Source organism: Orycteropus afer, unplaced genomic scaffold, assembly GCF_000298275.1.
Source record: "Orycteropus afer afer isolate SDZICR_OR568_19922 unplaced genomic scaffold, OryAfe1.0 scaffold00073, whole genome shotgun sequence".
Classification (NCBI taxonomy): Eukaryota; Metazoa; Chordata; class Mammalia; order Tubulidentata; family Orycteropodidae; genus Orycteropus; species Orycteropus afer.
The window spans coordinates 7,616,715-7,636,952 of NW_006921660.1; positions in this window are offsets into that span (position 1 = coordinate 7,616,715).

Here is a 20,238-nt window from a genome sequence, read left to right on the forward strand (position 1 = left end):
TGCTAATCAAAGGTTGGTGGTTCAAATGCACTATCATCTCCATGGGAGAAAGATGTGGCAGTCTGCTTCTGTAAAGATTTACAACATTGGAAATGCTAAATGGCAGTTCTATTTGGTTTTGTAGGGTCACTAAGTGTTGAAATGGACTCCAAGGCAATGGGTTTGGGTTTTGGTATATACAGGTAAGACTTAATTGTGAAAGTCTTAGGAAAATATGACCACTCTGCTGTTTTCTCTTCTCATAGTTTTTTTCACATTACAGCAGTTCGAACTATGTCTATGTATGATTTCACTGTAAGCTGAAAACGCCTTAAAAACATGCAACATATCTCCCACCTCGTTAGATCTCTCATGATACGTAGCACAGATTCTATACCAGCTATTCAATAAATGCATGTTAAATTGAGTGCAGGTGTTTTCCTTTTGGATTCATTTTCTTACCAGTACCAAAGCAGAGTTTGCAGATCACCTGCATCAGAAATACCTAGAGTGCTTGTTAAAATGCAGACCCTTCTGAGATCTTTTGAATCAGATTCTCTTTGAAAGATTACAAAATTTCAATTAGGTTCCCAAGTGATTTTCATGCACAGTATTATTTTGGGAATCACTAGAGCAGAAGATATGGAGTATATTTTTATAAAATAATTTGCTACTGGAAAAAAAAAACTTTATATTTAATATATTTTTTATACAGAGTATGAAAATAACAACTGTTTTTAGTGTATCTTTCCATTAGAGTTGAACATATATTACAGGCAAATTATAAAATAAATAGAATGTTTTCCCAGAGGCTTTCAAGAGCTTTTCAGTCATGTATCTGAAAGAAAAAAAGCAGGCATTTCTATTTACCTTACCAACATCCTTTATCTCTGTCTAACTCACTAATAGACTGCTAACTTTTGCTCCGGATGACATGAAGCCTACGTAAAAGTACTATTCTCTCCTGGATGCTGTGCAGCTAGAATTATCCATATGGTCTGGTTGTGGCCAATGATGTGTAAAAAGAAGACACTAAACAGAGTTACTAGGAAAAAAAAAAATCAGAAAGGATGACTCTTTGTCCTTTCTTACTGCCTTTTCTTTCTGTCTAGAATGCGGGTATGTTGGAAAGATGTGAAAACCACACACTTCTAATGGTGGAGTAGGACAAGAAAAGTGCGTGGAAGGTTGAGAATTATATGGAATCCATGCAGCAGTCCCAGACTGCTCTTCCTGTTTTCTAAGAATTATAAACAACTTTATTATACCAACAACCACAGTAAGATTCTATGCCCTTTCATTTTAATTGATATTCCCTGATACCACATCAGTGGCTGGCAGAATAATGACATCCACAAATGTCCACATCCTAATCCCTAAAACCTGCGGCTATGTGTCACATGTGATGGTGAAACGAATTAAGGTCAAAAGCGGCATTAAGGTTGGTAATCAACTGACTGTCAGGAAGAACTATTATTGTGAATCATCTGGGTTGGCCCAAACTAATCACAAAGGTGTATAATAGCAGAAGAACACAGATGCATCAGTGTCAAATTGATGCAGTGTCAGAAAAACTTGAGTGGCCATTATTGGTTTTAAAGGTTGAAGAAGGGAGCCAGGAGCTAGGGAATGCCAGCAGCCTTTGGAAGGCAGAATGGGCAAAAGAAAAGATTGTCTGTAGAGCCTCTAGAAGGAATGCAGTACTGATAAAAACTAGGTACTAACCAGTAAGACCAATTTCAGACTGCTGACCTATGGAAACTATACGTGATATATCTCTGTGGTTTTACACCACTAAATATGTGGTGATTTGTCACAGCAGCCACCACAAGCTAATCAATACAAACACTTCAATATTCAATTAAAAAGAATAGGCTGTTGATTATTTAGATTAAAAAAGTATTAAAGATACTAAATAACATTTTCAAAAATACTATAACTTAGGTGAATTTATATACACAAAATATAAGTTTGCAGAATAATATGAATAACGAACATTTTACTGTACAATGATAATTTGCTAGAAGAATGTTAACAACTGTTCCTTATGTGACATTACATCCCCTACATAGAGATATATTGTTGTTATTATTGTCTGCCACCAGGTCTATGCAGACTCATAGAGAACCCATGTGACAGAGTACAACTGCTCCATAGGGTTTGCTTGGCTGTAATCTTTACAGAAGCAGATTGCTAGGCTTTTCTCCCACAGTGTTATTAGGTGCACTAGAACTAGAATGTTAACCTTCTCATTAGTGGCTACACTTAACCACTGCATCACCAGGGCTCCATTCAGAGATATAGGAAATATAATTATTTGACTGCTAAAGAGTAAGCTGGCGGTTCACATCCACCAGCCACTCCTCAGAAGGAAGGATGGGGAATCTACTTCCATAGTGATACCACCTAGGAAATCCAAGGAGGGTTCCCTATGAGTCAGATCCGACTTGACGGCAGTGAGTTTGGTTTTTGGTTTGATGTTAATTAATTAGATATTGTTGACTTGCCTCTGAACTGCAACCTGGGAGGTAATCCAGAGCTGAGCAGTATAGCCCTCAAACCAAACTCACTGCTAGTTCTGACTCAGTGACTCCCACTGGGTTGCCAAGCCTGTAAATCTTTATAAAAATCGACTGCCTCATCTTTCTTCTGCAGAACATCTGGTGGGATCTAACCACCAACCTTTTGGTTAGCAGCAAATGCCTTACCACTGTACCACCAGAGCTCCTTAGTATAGTCCTATATGGCACCAAATCACCAGGCCCTAATTACAAGCTTTATTAATACAGAGCAGGGATATCCAGAGGTTTCAGGAACCAGAACCAACTGTGAAAACTATCTTCCATTTGGAAATTGGCTAACCTTCTTCTTACCATACAGGCTTAACTCTTTCCACCTTGTTATTTAGCATAATCTTATCAATAATACGTGTTGTTTTTTGTCAGGATTTATCACCACCTGCATAAATTAATTAACATTTTTTGGTTTTACCATATTCTTTCATAAACTTCTTTATTAAAAAAAAAAAAAAAAATCTTAGGCTAAACTCTAAAAACCAGGTGCTAAAATCTTTTTCTTCTTATGACCTAATATAATACTTGTTAATGTCAGAATGTATTTGCTACCATAACGTACTATCATTATAACATTTACAATTTTAAAATAACACTTATCAATAACATTAAGTTAAAACTTCGGTTTGTATTTATAGTTTTAGTCACGGGATAATTATTACTATTTCATAGCCTAAATAAAATGGATTTGGCAAATCGGAAGGAAGGTTGGGCAATCCTACTTCCGTAGTGATACTGCCTCGGAAACCCAAGGAGGGGTCGCTATGAGTCGGGGCCGACTCGACGGCACATAACAACAACAACAACAACAACAATTCTCCCCTAGATGTTTACTATTCTGCAATGGAAGGAAACTCTGAAATCCAGTGGGCCAACCCTTCCACTGTAATGTTGTAAAAACTGAGACTGGTAGATTTAAGATGGTCAAGGTCACCCAGCCAATCAGTATTACAGCCTAGTCTGGCTTCCCGACAGGAATCTACACACCATCACTCTTTCTCAAAGGCAGATCTGTTTTTCTAATGTCATTGTCACTGATATATGTTCCAAGAAAAGAGGATGAAAATGATTTAATTTATGTAACAGATACTTCATATGAGGCAGAGTTTTAGATATATTCACTGTACTTGGCTTTATTAAAATGGAAATTATGTATATGTGAGAATTTTAAAGATTTTCCTCACATACAATAAAATCTTTCATCATAATGAATAAGTTTGTCAACAACTAAGCCATTAGGTTCATGCTATAGATACTATCCTTGTTTTTTTTTTTTTTTAAATTGTGCTTCAAGAAATGAAAACCAATGTAATCACCTCATGAACTACTTTTGTTGTTTATTTAAATAAATTGAGTGTCATTGATAATTTGTGCTAAATTTAGTATTATCTTCACTACTAAAGCAGACAAAATTGTTTTAAAATCAGTACAGAATTTTATGATATTTCTAAATAACATGGGCTTCTTAAATTTAATGTTCATTCTTATCATGACTGGTATACACACACACACACACACACACACACATTGTTGTTGTTATTGATATGTGCCGTGGAGTCAGACCTGACTCATAGTGACCCCTCCTTGGGTTTCTGAGGCAATATCACTACAGAAGTAGGTTGCCTAACCTTCCTTCTGAGGAGTGGCTGGTGGGTTTGAACTGCCAGCCTTCTGGTTAACAGTCAAGTGCCTTAGGGACTACACTACCAGAGCTTATATATATATATACAAAAAAAAAAATGTTTAGAGTACTTACTATGTTTTGTGAATATTTTAAGAGCTTTATAATCATTAATACATTTAATCACTATGAAAACTTTATGAAGTTTGCATTATTATTATCTATATTGTACAAATAGTGAAATTGGGCCCTCTGTGCCTATTAAGTGGCATATTCCAATCTAGGCATTCCATTCTATCTCCAAAACCCGTGTTTCTCATCAGTAAGTTGTGTTAAATTTTTGGTGTACCTGTTTTACTTTCAGCTTAGATTCCATTAGGTAAAGCAAAGAGTAGTTAGATTAATGCTTAAGCAAACCTGAAATCAATTGAAAATACAATTACACATAGATTTATTTAATAATTAGGTAATCAACAGATTAGTCATTACTTTTTATTTACTAACATAATTAGCATGGAGTTACATATATTGTAATGACTATATTCTATGTTTTAAATATGAGATACTTGTAGAGTAACTAAACTGTATTTTGCAAAAGTATATCATAATTATATGTATAAATATTGCCATGAGATGAGGCAACATAACCAGAATCAGAGCATACTGCAGAGATGGTTGGAGAAATGGGAAATGTAATCATTTGGACATCTTGGGTTCAAAAGTGATTTATGTAAGCACAGAAGAATCACTTAACAAGGACATATTTATATTTATATGACAAGGACAAAAAATATATTTCAAGCATTTTAGGTGCCAGTTCAGTTTTGAATGGAATTTTGAGGAAAAAGCTTAGTGTAAAATTAAGCTACGTTGATAGAAATATGATGTGTAAAATGACAATAGCATTATCTCCTTACTGTTCCTTGAAAAGGACCTTTGCATTCAAAGTTTGAATGCCCTTTCCCAGTCAACACATGGCTCACTCACTCATGTCAGTCATGCTATATTGATTAGATTCCTACTCACAGCAACCCCCATTGGGTTTCTGAGGCAGTAAATCTTTACGGAAGTAGATTGCAGTGTCTTCCTTCCACAGAGTGGCTGGTGGGTTCAAACCACCAACCTTCTGGTTAGCAGTCAAATACCTTAGGCACTGTGCTACAAGAGCTCCTTCATGTCAGTCATATCTCTACTTAATATCATGCTATTCCAGAGATCTTCTCTTACCCCTACTAACAATAGCACCCCTACTACTCCCTGCTTTATTTGTAACTCATACCACATGTGTAGATTTGCTTATTTTTTTTTATCTTCCACCTCCAAAAAGTAAGCTCTATTAGAAAAAGAAACTTGTTATATGAAATGGGCCTTGGAAGTATAGGTGGACACACATGTAAAACATTAGACACAGATGCAGGGAGGGTTGAGCAGAGAGAGAGAATTCATCTTAATATGAGTTTGGAAACAAATTTTCACTACAAATGAGGAAACAAATATTAAGAAAAGCAGTCATATAATAAACTATTTAGTGATAAAAATCATTCTGAATTTTAAAAAAATGTAAGAAAAGCTTGAAAATTTGCGCTCTCAAAGCAATAAAGGAAGGAATGATATTTATCTGTTGAAGAAGACAAGAAATAATAAACAAAACAGATGAAATGAGAAAATATGGACTGAATTTTTTTAAAAAAAGTATGAGGGGGACAAGTCAGAAAGTCTGAAAAGAAAAAAAAAATAGGTCACGTTAAGTAACCACTGAATTGAGAGCTGAAGGAATAAAGACACTAAGTCATGGGTCTATTTTGAGAAAATGTTTTTCGTTGAACCTGAGGTAAGAATGTATTGGCGTAATTTAGGAACAGAAGAAAGCCAAAGTAAGTGAAGAAAAGAGTAGTGAATGAGGATATGAGAGAGGTATGTAGGGGCTAGAGCATATGGCATTCCTTGAAAGGCTTCAAGAAATGTTAACAAGAGTTCCATAAGAAGATAGGTGAAGGAATGGTGGAGAAGCAGTGATTAAAGAAAGAAAAACAGGCAAGAATATCACAAGGGTTCTGTATTACCAATTTTTGGAACAAAATTTATCCATCTCATTATAATATGAGGCCAAAGAGGTGTAGCACTTCTTTGTGAACGATGACTGGTTGTGAACTTAGACACACAACAAAACAATGAAATAATAATCTTTAATTACTAATTAACATAAAATTCAATAAAGAGGACATTTTTGTTTTGTGAGCTATAAATCATAAACATTCAAAATTTATTTATACAAGAGAAAGAGCACTTTAAGTGGGAGTCTGGGAATCAGGACTCAAGTAAATAGGACTCTAACTGGAATTGATAGTGACTAGTTATGCTACTTTGAGCCTCAACTTTCACATTTAAAATCATGATATCTAAATCCTTTCCCGTTTTGAGTCTTATATGAAAAATCAAAGTAATGTGAGTGATTTCACTTAAGAGAGAAAAAGAGTGAGAAAATAACACAGAGAAAGAATTAAGTGTTTACTTTTTAAAATGAAATCTATTCTATTATTGAATATCATAATTTAAAAATATTGTTGTTGTTGGGTGCTGCCAAGTTGTCTCCGACTCATAGTGACCCTACGCACAGCACAACGAAACACTACCAAGTCTGTGCCAGCCCCACGACCCTTGTTATTCGTTGAGGGCCTTCCCCTTCTTTGTAATATGGTTGTCTCTAATAGAAGAAATTGACATTATGTAAACAACCTGGACTCACATCATGAACATACATTTGGAAAAGCTGGAAAATCCTAGTTCAGCGTCTTTCTTCAATCTGCTGTATTTTGAAATTATGTATATCCTATTTATCTTTTTAACAAGAAAAGTCAAATTTAGTGAAGGAAATTCATTCTCTGTTAATATTTTTTTGGAACAAGGGGGTAAATTGGTTATGCTTCTTCAGACAAAATAGGCAAATTAAAAAAGTGATGAAAATAGAATAGCAACAGATATTAAAATATATGAATATAATTATAAACAAATATAATTATTTGTTAACTATGCAGAGGTAATTAGAAAGGTATAATCAAATGTTGATATATTATAATGTTACATCTTTAAGTATTATATTATAAATACAAATATATCAAGAATATGTTCATAAGATTAATATTTTTAAGAATCTCATGTATATAAATATATTTAAAATATAAATATATTTTTAAAAGAATATTTTTAAAATTACTTACCAACAGAAAATATTCTAAAAATATTCTAATACTCTACATTGTATGTGGCAGTGTACAGTTTAGCTAAATTTCTTGCTTCACAGAACAGTGCCTACAAGAAAAGAATGCTATCAAAGTGCTACTGTCTTGCTGATTTCTCATAGCTGCCAATTGATAAGGTCATAAATTTTAAGGTACATGTAATATGGAACCTTACTACATATTATAAAGTGTCACTTAACAAATTTAACAGATGCTATGATCCTAACAATTCACTTTACAATGCATTAGAAATCTTCACTTCTCTCAAAGAAGCTAAAATACAGATATATTATTGAATGTAGCTTTGGAAGTCATTCTATCTATGCAACTTAACATTCTTTAATGATTTTAATAATGCGATTTCTAATGCTCAAGTCAAATTAAGTAAAGTGTGAACAGGGGTATTAAACTCAGGATGTACTTCTATTAAGACAGCTAAAATCCAACGTTAATTGTAGGATAACTTAAATTTCTTTAGTTCCTATTATGTGTCAATTAGTTTACATGCATTATCACTAATCTACAAAGCATGGTTAAATGGAAGGCCACAACACAAAGCACATCCATGATAGAGTTAGATTTCCAAACCATATGGTTTTCTTCAAAATCTTTGGGCTTTCTCCTATAAAAAATCAGAACAGTCTTTGTATTTAAGAAACATGATTTTTTAAAAAATGATTTTATTGATTATATTAGTTGCATCTTATTTTAAAATTCAAATATAAACAAAAATAAAATTTTTATTCATGTATTCTGAAGTTCTTTCTAGCCTTCTTGAAAATTATCTTCCTTCAAGTATTCATCTCTTTCCATCTCCAAGGATTCTCTCTGTACTGAAGGATTCTAATGAGGCTGAAAGTATGCTCTGATATAAAAACAAAACAAAACAAAACAAAACAAAAATCACACTGTCATTGAGTCAATTCAGAGTGACCCCTCCTTGGGTTCCCAAGGCAGTATCTCTATGGAAATAGATTGTCCAATCTTCCTTCCAAGGAGTGTCTGGTGGATTTGAACCACCAGCCTTATGGTTAGCAGTCTAAGGCACTACACCACCAGAGCTCTCTGCTCTGATATACCTGGTCTTAAAACAGACTGTGATAGTTGGAGTTGTGTGTCAGCTCATCTAGACCGAGTTGATGATTCTGAGTGTTTAAGCAGTTGTGCTGTGGTCATTCCCATAATGAGATCTTACAATCTACCATTTTGCCTACTGTTCTTGGATTTGTCATCTGCCAAAGTCAGCAGCCTGTCATGCTACCTGTCGATGTTAAGCTCCTCAGTTTCTGTATGAGTCAAGAAAAGCCTCCAGCTTGACATTTGATCCAGAAACCTGGGACTTGCCAGCTGCAGTGCCTAAGGCATTTGACTGCTAACCAAAAGGTTGGTGGTTCAAGACCACCACCTGCTCCACAGAAGGAAGATGGGGAATCTGCTTCTATAAAGATTTACCACCTCAGAAACCTAATGGGGGTCACTTTGAGCTAAAATCAATTTGATGGCAGTGAGTTTGGTTTGGTTTTTGGCATAACTGTGTGAGCCGTTTTCCTAAGATAGATTTTTCTCTCTTTATATATAAGTTTTACTGGTTTTGTTTCTCTAGAGAACCCAGCTTAAGACACATTCATTTTTTAAAAGGCAATTAATTATTGACATCTGACATGTTGACAGCTACTGCACATTGCTCCATGATCCTTACCAGAAAACTTCTCAAGAAAATTGTCTGTGTTTTCTTCCTCACTTCATTCTCACACACTAGAATTTCCTCTTCAATACAATCTGATAAGTTTACCTCCTCCTTGTCTAAGTCACCACCATCAGCAATATTCATGATTTCCATCTTGCTAATTCTACTGGTCATTTTTCTTTACTCATGTTATTCAGCCTGTCACAATTACTCTGCACATTTGACTACCTCCTCCTCCTTCTTATAACACTAAATTGTTTTTTGAGAGACTATGCACTATCAGTTTTCCTTCCACCTCACCTCTTGTTTTCGCTTTTTCACTTCCTCCTCCATTGGAAGGCCTCAGAGATCAGTTCCCACTTCTGATCTTGATTACATTTACTGCTTTCCACTTTATGATGCAGACTTTCGTATCATTTTCTGAGCCCTAGACCAAAATAACAACATGTGTTCCTGTCTTCTGCATTTAAATGCCTAGCAGGCTTATCAAATCTAATATGGTCAAATTAAAAAAGAACTCTTAATTTCTATCTTAAGTGTACTTGTTTCTCAGGTTTGGTTATCATTGTAAGTGATAGCACCATCCACCACTTTGATTCTTTGTTTTTTTCATCACATAAATCTTACCTTTTACCAAGATGTATTTGTTTTACTTACATAAGAGTCCTTGAATGTGTCTGTATTTCTTCATTCTCCTTCCCAACTTTCTAGTTCCAGACACTACTCTCCCTAAAGTTTTACGCTTGCTCTTTTCAATTTTTCCTTCACACAGTATATAAAATGATACTGTAAAAATGTGAACCAAATCATCTCACCCCATCTCCCTTTCAAATGCTTCTTCACTCATTTCTAATTGCACAGTAAGTAAAATCCAAATCCTTTATCAAAGCCTCTCTAGTCCACTATGGTTAAAGTATTGGGCTGCTAACCACTAAGTTAGTGGGTGGAACCTACCAGCCATTCCATGGGAGAAAGATGAGACAATCTGCTTCCATAAAGATTTATAGCCTTGGAAACCCTCTGGGAAATTCTACCTTGTCTTGTAGGGTCACCATGAGTTGGAAATGGCTTGAGCACATTTTTTTTTTTTTTTTTTTTAATAAGGTTCTGAAGAATGCCTTTTTGTGCCTTTCCACAGTCAACTGACTTCATTTTTTTCTTCACACCAACCAGAGTCTACACTAGTTTACTTTCTGTGCATACTAAAACTTTTCTGTTTTTGAGATTTTGAGTTTTCTTACCTTTCTGCTCGTAGGTTTCAATGAGTAAAGAAAAATGACTTCTTTGAGGAAGTGTCTTTCTCAATTACTTCCACTTCATATTTTATTGCCTTCATAACATTAATCATGATCTCTAATTATCTTGCTTGCTTATTAGATCTCTTTTAATTTTATTCATACTGTTATGTTTCCCTCACTGAAGTGCATCTTAAAGAGGACTACTTTATTACAGTATCTATCTCCATGCTTCAAAAAAACCCAAACCCATTATCAATGAGTCTATTCCAACTCATAGTGGCCCCGTTGGGTTTCAGAGGTGGTAAATCTTTCTGGAAGTAGATTGGCCCATCTTCCTCCCACGAGGGGCTGATGGGTCCGAATCATCAACTTCCTGGTTAGCAGTCAAATGCCTTAGGCACTGTGCCACCAGAGCTCCTTTTCTCTGTGTTTAGTACATAGCTAATTAATATTTATTTAAATGAATCTTTTAAAATTTAACTTAAGCCAAATACGCTCCCTTGAAATCTGCTATATTTGCTTACTTATCCAGTATGTTAGTAGGATTCAAGAAATGTAAGTAATTGAAAAATATTTGAAGAACTAGGTCCAAATTTAGGCAATGGCAGTTTGAAAACTGGTAACTACAAATCCTTCACAGGTTAACTGGCAGATGGTAAACATTATGTGACAGGTAATATATATTAGTGATGAGTAGATTGTTGCAATAATAATAATAATCTGTACAATGACCTAACACTGAAGTGAGAAGGAAAAGGAGATAAAAGAGGAGCACTAAAGAAAGATCACTGGCTATAAAACAGGCAAATTTTACCTCTTAATTAAAAAAGTAAACCTTTCTCTTCAAGCAATAACATTGTGTTGAAAAGTTGCCAAAGAAATAATATAACAACTGTGGATTGTTTTACATGTAATGGATAATGTCATGCTGTGGGGTTGTTGGGTTGTAAACTGTTTTATTTATTTAATGCCATTTTGTGCTATTAATCCATTTAAGTCTGCTACAAATATTTTGAGTGTGTGAAAAAACAATGACTTAAATGCAAAAAGACTTGGAACAATTGCTGTAAATTCCTGGTAGGGATTAGTGGAAAATGTGGGCTTCTCTAAAATTTACTTGTTGTTCTTGTTGTTGTGTGCCGCAAAGTCAGACCGACTCAGCGACCCCTCCTTGGGTTTCCCAGGAGGGGGAATCTACGGAAGTAGATGGCCTAACCTTCTTTCAGAGGAGTGGCTGGTGGGTCTGAACCAACAGCCTCCTGGTTATCAGTCAAGTCCCTTAGGCACTACACTACCAGCGATCCTAATATACATTATCTAAAGATCAGTAAACCTGCTTGTTCAGAATAATTTACAAAGAGTATGCCATCAAGTACTTCAGAGGCTGGATTGTTTTCCATTGTGTGCATTATGTCTAGAGAAAGCTTTTGTTTATATTTTAGTAAATTTGTAACAAGAAGTTAACAAGTCTGTTCACTGATTGTTGTTGTTAAGTGGCATGGAGTCGGACCCAACTCATAGCAACCCCTCCTTGGGTTTCTGAGGCAATATCACTAGGGAAGTAGATTGCTCAACCTTCCTTCCCAGGAGTGGCTGGTGGGTTTGAACTGCCAGCTTTCTGGTTAGCAGTCAGGTGCCTTAGGCACTATGCAACCAGAGCTTACTGATTAGATCGATATTATAAGAGTGTGCTAACAAAGCATAAATATAAGAATGGACATTTTTTTTTTTAAAGAGAAAGGAAAAAAATAAAAACACATTTGCCAAGTGAGGTGAAAAAGAAAATCATTAAAAAAAGGATTCAGTTATTTTTCTAAGCTTCTCCTGAAGCAATATTGTACACAAAATAATAAAGTAAAATTTCTGTAAGAATATACTTCCTCATTTTTGCATTAAGTATTCATAAATATGAATAATAACTTTTGGTACCCTATGCCCAAAACTCAAAATATTACAAAAACAACAAACATGCAATTTTGAAAAATGAAGTCTATAGGGGCACAAGACACATCAGTGTTTTCAGGGCTAAGGAAAATATGAGGGACTGACTACAAAGTGATGCAAGGAAACTTTTAGAGGTGATTGAAGTGCTCTATAAAGACTAAAAACATATCAATAAACATATAGGTTTCTAGCTTCCATTGCACATTGTATTTCCTTCATAGCATTAATCATAATCTCTAATGATCTTGTTTATTGGTAATTTGAAAAATCTGGAAATGATCACCAGGACGAAAGGCCTTGTGCCTCGTTTTTATGCCACAGTTCTCACCCACCCTATTTTAGTCAAATATTTTACTTGACCCTGGATGAGTCTGCTGGTTATGGTCCCTACAATAAGATTGTTTGATAGTGTCACTGCAATCACAGTGTGCATTAAAACACTACTTATGGAGTTTATTTAAAAATACAAGTTCCTTGGTCCTTCCTCAGAGATGAATAGTAATAAATTCTGGGGTGAGTTTCAGGAATCTGTAAATTGATTCTGACTGGCTGTGAACCACATTTTGGGAAACTATATTCTAAGGAGTATGTGATAGATGTGTGATTAACTTTGAATGTTTTATAAACTTCCCAAACTACACATGCTCAGTAAGTGCACAATCAAGTGTAAAAGGTAGAATTACTATTAAGAAATGGTGTTCTATTAGAGCAAAAAGAGTTAAAAGAATATACTTGTTTTGCTCTTATAGGATAAATCTTTTGAAAATGATAACTATTCTGAATAATTAAGAGCAAATAAAATAGACAGGCCCATATCATTTACAATAATTAGTAGTCAATAAAATGTCTATCTCGGAAGGAAGGTTGGGCAATCCTACTTCCGTACTGATACTGCCTCGACACTGCCTCGGAAACCCAAGGAGGGGTCGCTATGAGTCGGGGCCGACTCGACGGCACATAACAACAACAACAACAACAAAATGTCTGTATGTTAAAAAAAAATCAACTTCTGACTAAGTGGTGACAGAATTAATACCAATTTTTTAAGATTAATCCAGGAAAAGGCTAGGATTTCATTCAAGATTATAAAGGCTAAGCTTGATAGTTTTGATGCTTATAGAAGTTTTTATGCTAGTTAACTCTAATTCCCGAGATTCAAGTTCTTGCTCAAATTTTCTCAACATCAAAGTGGATTACTACCTTTTCAGAATTCATCAAATTATTTCACTGTAAATATTTCCAGTGCAAACACAATACCTTATTTTTGGGGTAAATCCAGCTAATACATGGATTAGCAAGGGGCAGAGAGTATGCTAGCTTTTTAGTTTCAAGGAATTGACTCATTTGGATGTCTGGACCAAGGACCCCAAAATAGTTTTCACAAAGCAACAAATTCAAGATAAAACAGCTCCAGTTTTGAGAACTAAGTTTCAAAGCCCGTGTACCTGTCACAATTCACCTGTCCCAGGTTGGGAGGTGAGCACAGCCATCTGCTATCTAGCTGTAGATTTGAAAATAATTATCCTGAAGCCCAAGTGGCTGGCAAGCACTGGACATAAATAACTCTCTCCTCATTCTAGTATGAATAAACAGAAAAACAAAAACATAATACTAACCTGTACTTTGGGGAGGAATATGAAACATGGGAAATGGGATATGTACAAGCACTCAAGAATATCCTGTTAATTGTAGTTCTTATCCAAGTGATATGATTATGATTGATTGGATCTTGTTTCTTTGTGCCTTTCTGTAGATTTAAAATTCTCTGCAATGACTAATTATTACCCTAACAGGCATGAATTAATGTCTCAGTAATCACCATCTCTCTGTTTTAAGAAAGAAGACAATTTTCTCCTCCTGTGTCCTTAAACAAGACAAAACACAGTTTTAATATTTTATCCTAGAAAATTTTGCAAACTATGTCTTCTGGTGGGGAGCCCTGGTAGCACAGTGATTAAACACTTGGCCGCTAACCAAAATGTAATCAGGTGGTTGGAACCCACCAGCCACTCCTCAGGTGAAAGATGTGGCAATCTGCTTCTATAAAGATTTACAGCCTGGGAAACCCTAAAGGGCAGTTCTATTCAGTTCTATGGGGTCACTATCAGCTGGAATCAACTTGATGACACATAGTAACAGGCCTTCTGATAATAAAATCTTTTTCTTAAATTGTAAGCCTTGATTCTTAATAGAAAGGAAAGGTACTTGATAATTCCAAAAATTAATGCTTATTCCATAATTACATTTAATAATTTAAAATATTATTTTTATTGATTTAAAAGATTTTAATTAAGCATAATTTTAGCATTTTTATAATACATTTCAAGGTATGGATAAATTAAATATAGTCAAAGAAACACAGGTTTCTGGTATTCTTTGCTTTCAGCCAAGATCTATCGGATGTCAGCAATGATATCCCTCCTTCTACGTTCTCTTCTGATTCCAGCTTCAATTTCTGGTAGTTCCCTGTCAATATACCGGTACCAACATTTTTGAATTATTTTCAGTAAGATGTGTACTTGTGTGTGATATTAATGATATTTTTGTGATATTGTTGATATTAATGATATTAATGATATTTTTCATTAATTTCTACATTCTGTTGGATCATCTTTCTTTCAAATGGGAAGAGATATTGATCTCTTCCAGTCAGTTGGCCAGGTAACTGTTCCAGATTTCTTGGCATAAATGAATAAGTGTCACCAGAGCTGGACCCCTTTGTGGAAATATCTATATGTGTGTTCCATCAATTCCTGGCATCTTGTTTTTCACCAATTCTCTCAGTGCAGCTTGGACTTCTTCCTTCAATACCATTTGTTCTTGATCATATGCTACCTCCTAAAATAGGTGAACATTGACTGATTCTTTTTGGTACAGTACCTCTTAACTATTCTTTCCATCTTCTTTTGATGCTTCCTGCATCATTCAATATTTTGCATATAGAATCATTCAATATTGCAACTCAAGACTTGCATTTTTTCTTCAGTTTGGTCAGCTTGAGAAATGCTGAGCATGTTCCTCTCTTGGTTTTCTAACTCCAGGTCTTTGTACATTTCAATATTACTTTGTCTTCTCAAAGTGCCATTTGAAATCTTTTGTTCAGCTTTTTTGTCTTGTCATTTCCTCCATTCACTTTAGCTACTCTCCACTCAAAAGCAAGTTTCAGAGTTTCTTCTGACACCCATTTTGGTCTTTTCTTCCATGGCTTTCTTTTTAATGACCATTTGTTTCCTTCATGTATGATGTTCTTTCTGGTTTTTGGTCATTAGTGGTCAATGAGTCGCACCTTTATTTTATATGGTCTCTAAATTCAGGTGGGATGTAATCAAGGTCATATTTTGGCTTTCATGGACTTATTTTAAATTTCTTCAGCTTCATCTTGAACTTGCATATGAGCAACTGATGGTCTGTTCCACAGTAAGCTCCTGCCCTTGTTTTGACAATGTTGTTGTTGTTCTTGCTATGTGCCATCAAGTCGGACCCCACTCATAGCGACCCCTCCTTGGGTTTCCGAGGAGGTATCATTACAGAAGTAGATTTCCCAACCTTCCTTCCGAGGAGGGGCTGCAGGGTTTGAACCACCAGCCTTCTGGTTAGCAGTTAAGTGCCTTAGGCACTATGCTACCAGAGCTCATTAGTAGGGGACAAATATATCTGATAATTTAGCAATTCTCATGAAAATGGTGTTGGACTGGATAGTGTTTTGTTCTGTTGTACATGGAGGCACTATGAACTGGGATCAATTCAGCAGCACCTAACAACAACAACCACAACAATCCCTACCATGCTTATTCAATCTGTATGCTGAGCAAATAATGCAAGAAGCTGGACTATATGAAGAAGAATATTGATAATGCAGCATCAGGTTGGAGAAGAATCATTAGCAGGCTGGGATATGCACAGGGCACCTTGCTTGCTGAAAGCAATGAGAACTTAAAGCCCTTACTGATAAAAATCCTCACATCTGGATCAGTAAGCAACATGATGATAAATGGATAAAATATTGGATTGCCAAGGATTTCATTATATTTGGAGCTACAATCAATGCCCACGGAAGCAGCCATCAAGAAATCTAATGATGTATTGCATTGGGCAAATATGCTGCAAAAGACCTCTTAAAAGTGTTAAAAATCAAAGATGTCACCTTGAGGACTAAGGTGTCAGTGACCCAAGCCATGGTATTTTCAATCATCTCAAATGCATGTGAAAGTTCTACAGTGAATAAGGAAGACTGAAGAAGAATTTTTGCCTTTGAATTATGGTGTTTCTGAAGAATAATAAATATACCATGGACTGCTAGAAAACAATCTGTCTTGGAAGAAGTAGAACCAGTATGCTCCTCAGCAGTGATGATAGCAGAACTTTCTGTCATGTACTTTGGACATGTTATCAGTAGGGAGAGTTGCCTGGAGAAATAAATCACGCTTGGTAAAGTAGAGGGTCGGTGAAAAGAGATCCTCAATGAGATGGATTGACACAGAGGCTGCAACAATGGGCTCAAATATATCAATGATTATAAGGATGGCACAAGATTGAGCAGTGTGTCTTTCTGTTGTAGATAGGTGTCCCTATGTGTTAGAACCCACTCGACAGCACGTAAGAACAATAGAACATCCACACTGTATTGCTGAGAACACAATAGTTAAATTCTTGTTGAATGAATAAATAAAATCCTAAGTTATATCATTACCAAAACTATTGGAAACTTTTATTGTTACAGGCCTTATGGCTGTTTTCACTTTTAAATGGATTTCTGAAGATACCATATTTTAAATTTCATTTTTAGTATTTAATATTAATTTTCAAAATGTAAGCTTAACTATGAAGGTGTGTGGTGGAGGTATATAGTTGGTTATATTTTGCAAATGTTAAATTCTTTAGTGAAAGAACCTATCCCCTGTCAGAATTTAAACTTCTTAATACATCATATTTGTAGTTGAGTTAATACAGCTAAATTCCAGAAATAATAAAAACAATATAATCCCAGAAAAATTTATGAAATACCTCTTAGAACTGAAATATATTCATGATGCAAAAGAGAGGGAGAAAGAGAGAAGGCATGTACACTTTTAGGTTTAAATTTATTCTAGTGATCCTAGAGAATTTTATAAATCCCCTATAATCCACATAGTAAACATACACTATACTTGGGGCTAGTATTGGTCCTGAAACATCATTTTTAATTCATTGTAGAACTGAAACCAAAATCACACATACCGAAAACAATATACACACACACACACACACACGTTGTTGTTATGTGCCGTCGAGGCGGACCGACTCATAGCGACCCCTCCCTGCGTTTCTGAGGCAGTGTCACTACGGAAGTAGATTGCCCCATCTTCCTTCTGAGGAGTGGCTGGTGGATTTGAACCGCCAGCCTTCTGGTTAGCAGTCAAGTGCCTTAGGCACTATGCTGCCAGAGCTCCCTTATATACATATACACATACATATACATACATATATATATATATATATACTAGTAAACAATTCAGGATAAGGGATTGATAAATAAATGAATCCATCTAACCATGACCATTCTAGTACACATATTTGTACATCAAACATTTGTCTCTATGATTTTCATGCTGCAAACATTTTCAAATCTTTGACCCTTGAGATTTCTGTACTGCTTAGCATGCAGCCAAACTGCATTCCAACAACATTTGCATATGTAGTATGATTTGGTAGACTAAACCCCGAGATGCTGCTCTCAAAAGAACAAGCTCTGTTTACTTGTGAATTTACTGACTTCATGCACTTTAAATATGAAAAATGTGAAAAACTCTCTTTGGGGGCTTTAAAAGAATGCTTTTCGATTCACATGCTGAATGATATGTAAATCCAAACTCTTATTTATTTTTTCTTTCTTTTTAATCTGTATGGAAGTCATATACAGGTATTGAATGATAAAACACAACAATAAGTGACTCTATGGATTTACCAGATTTTGGAGTAACCTTCACAGTCTACAGATTTCAGGTGGGAAGGATGAGGACTCAGTGACCTGACAATCTAATCAGTTAGATATTTATAGTCAAATTTATTATTTAAATCTAAAATCTCCAAAGTAAAGAAAGTCTACTGGATACTCCAATGGATGCCAGGAAGTAAAAATCACAGTTCTGGCTCACCAGGAATATAAGTTTGACTTAGAGAAGAAACACAGTCTACCCACAAATTTTAACTTAGAAACATAATTTAGAAAAGTCGAGAGACATTTCTTTGAAAATTTAGAAGCTGTAGATATTTTGCAGTCCTTGATGGTAGAACAAGTTTTCAGTAGATGTTAATGAAAGTCATACTAGAATATGGGAAGAATTTTATGAGAGAGAATGGCTAGGCAGGGTTAAATTTTTAGTTGAAGGAGACAGTAGGAGCAGATACTTGAAGGTTTAAATTCATGTGAGATTTTGAGGGAAAATATGAAAGTTTTGCTGTAGCAGTAATGTCTCATGGACTACAGTCATGGTGGGTTGATTTACATTGTAAAAACAACTTACTTCTCTATTAAACTATGCAGCATAACTTCAGAAGTTGAAGACAGAAAAGTCATAGAAAATGAAGGCATGACTCTTTGGTGCTAAACTAAAAATGTTCCGCTCCACCAATTTTAAATTTTAAGAGCTGCACATGCAAGGACCACAATAGGTCCAAGATGGCCAGGTATCTTTCTTGGAGAGCAGAGTGCAATATAAAAGATAAATAAATGAACGAAATGGTTCAGGGAGATGGATAGTCCTTGGAAGCATGTTTGTGATAAACGAAGTACTTCAACTGGCTTGAGAATGATTAAAAAAAAAACAAAAAAAAAACTGCCATCAAGTTGATTCTGACTCATAGCGACCCCCATTGGGTTTCTAAGGCATTGAATCTTCAAGGAAATAGATTGCCCAATCTTGCTTCCACGGAGTGGCTGGTGGCTTTGAACCACAGCCTTCTGGTTAGCAGTCAAATGCACCACCAGAGCTCCTGTTGAGCTCTGAGAATTTTGATATCTGAGAATGAGATCAATCAAAATTTGCTTTGGCAATATATGTGAGACTTTCTATCTATTATCTTTATCTTTCTTTCTCCAGTATCATCAACACCTGCTTTAAAATATAGATGTGTTGAGTGTCACATCAGCTATTGTTAAGTAAATACTTTATTATGCAGTAGCAAAAAGAAAAGCAATATTTTATAAAACACTTTATATGAGTGTATATGCTTTTTATGGGGTAAAGGTAATGCTAAAGATATTGATAATAAGTTCACAATTAAAAATAATCGTAATAAACTCCATCCAATTATCTTAGCTAAAAATAAGTTTTTGTTTTTGTTTGTTTGTTTGTTTTTCACGTATCTGTAGTAGGGAGCTTCATGCTAGTCTTTAATTACCAGGTAAGATGGTAGATTCAATACTGATCAAACCTTTGTAGACCGGGTTTATCATGTTGATCTTTGTCTAAAAACAACCCAAAACCCATTGTCATCCAGTCACTTCTGACTCATACTTAACAGAAAGGACAAAGTAGAACTGCTCTATAGGTTTTCCAAGGCTTTAATATTTATGGAAGCAAACTGTTACATCTTTCTCCCATGGAGCTTCAAACTGCTGACCTTTTGGTTAGCAGCCAAGCATTTAACGACTGCATCACCAGGGCTCCTTACTGCACAGGTAGAGAAGTTAGATTTTCACATAATTTTCCAAACATTGCAGCCAAATTATATAATGTAGAAATAAATGCTATTTCAAACAATTTAAAATCATGCCAGTATTCTTTCCTTTCAAGAATAATTGATGGGGTTCGAACTATTGATTTTTAGTTAGTAGCCAAGTACTTAACTACTGTGACACCAGGGCTCCTGATCTCTGTTTATATGCCTTAAACTTATTCTTTAAAGTTTTGAATTTGCTTTTAATAATAGCTAACATTCATTATGTTACTATAGGCTCAAAAATGTACTAAGTAAT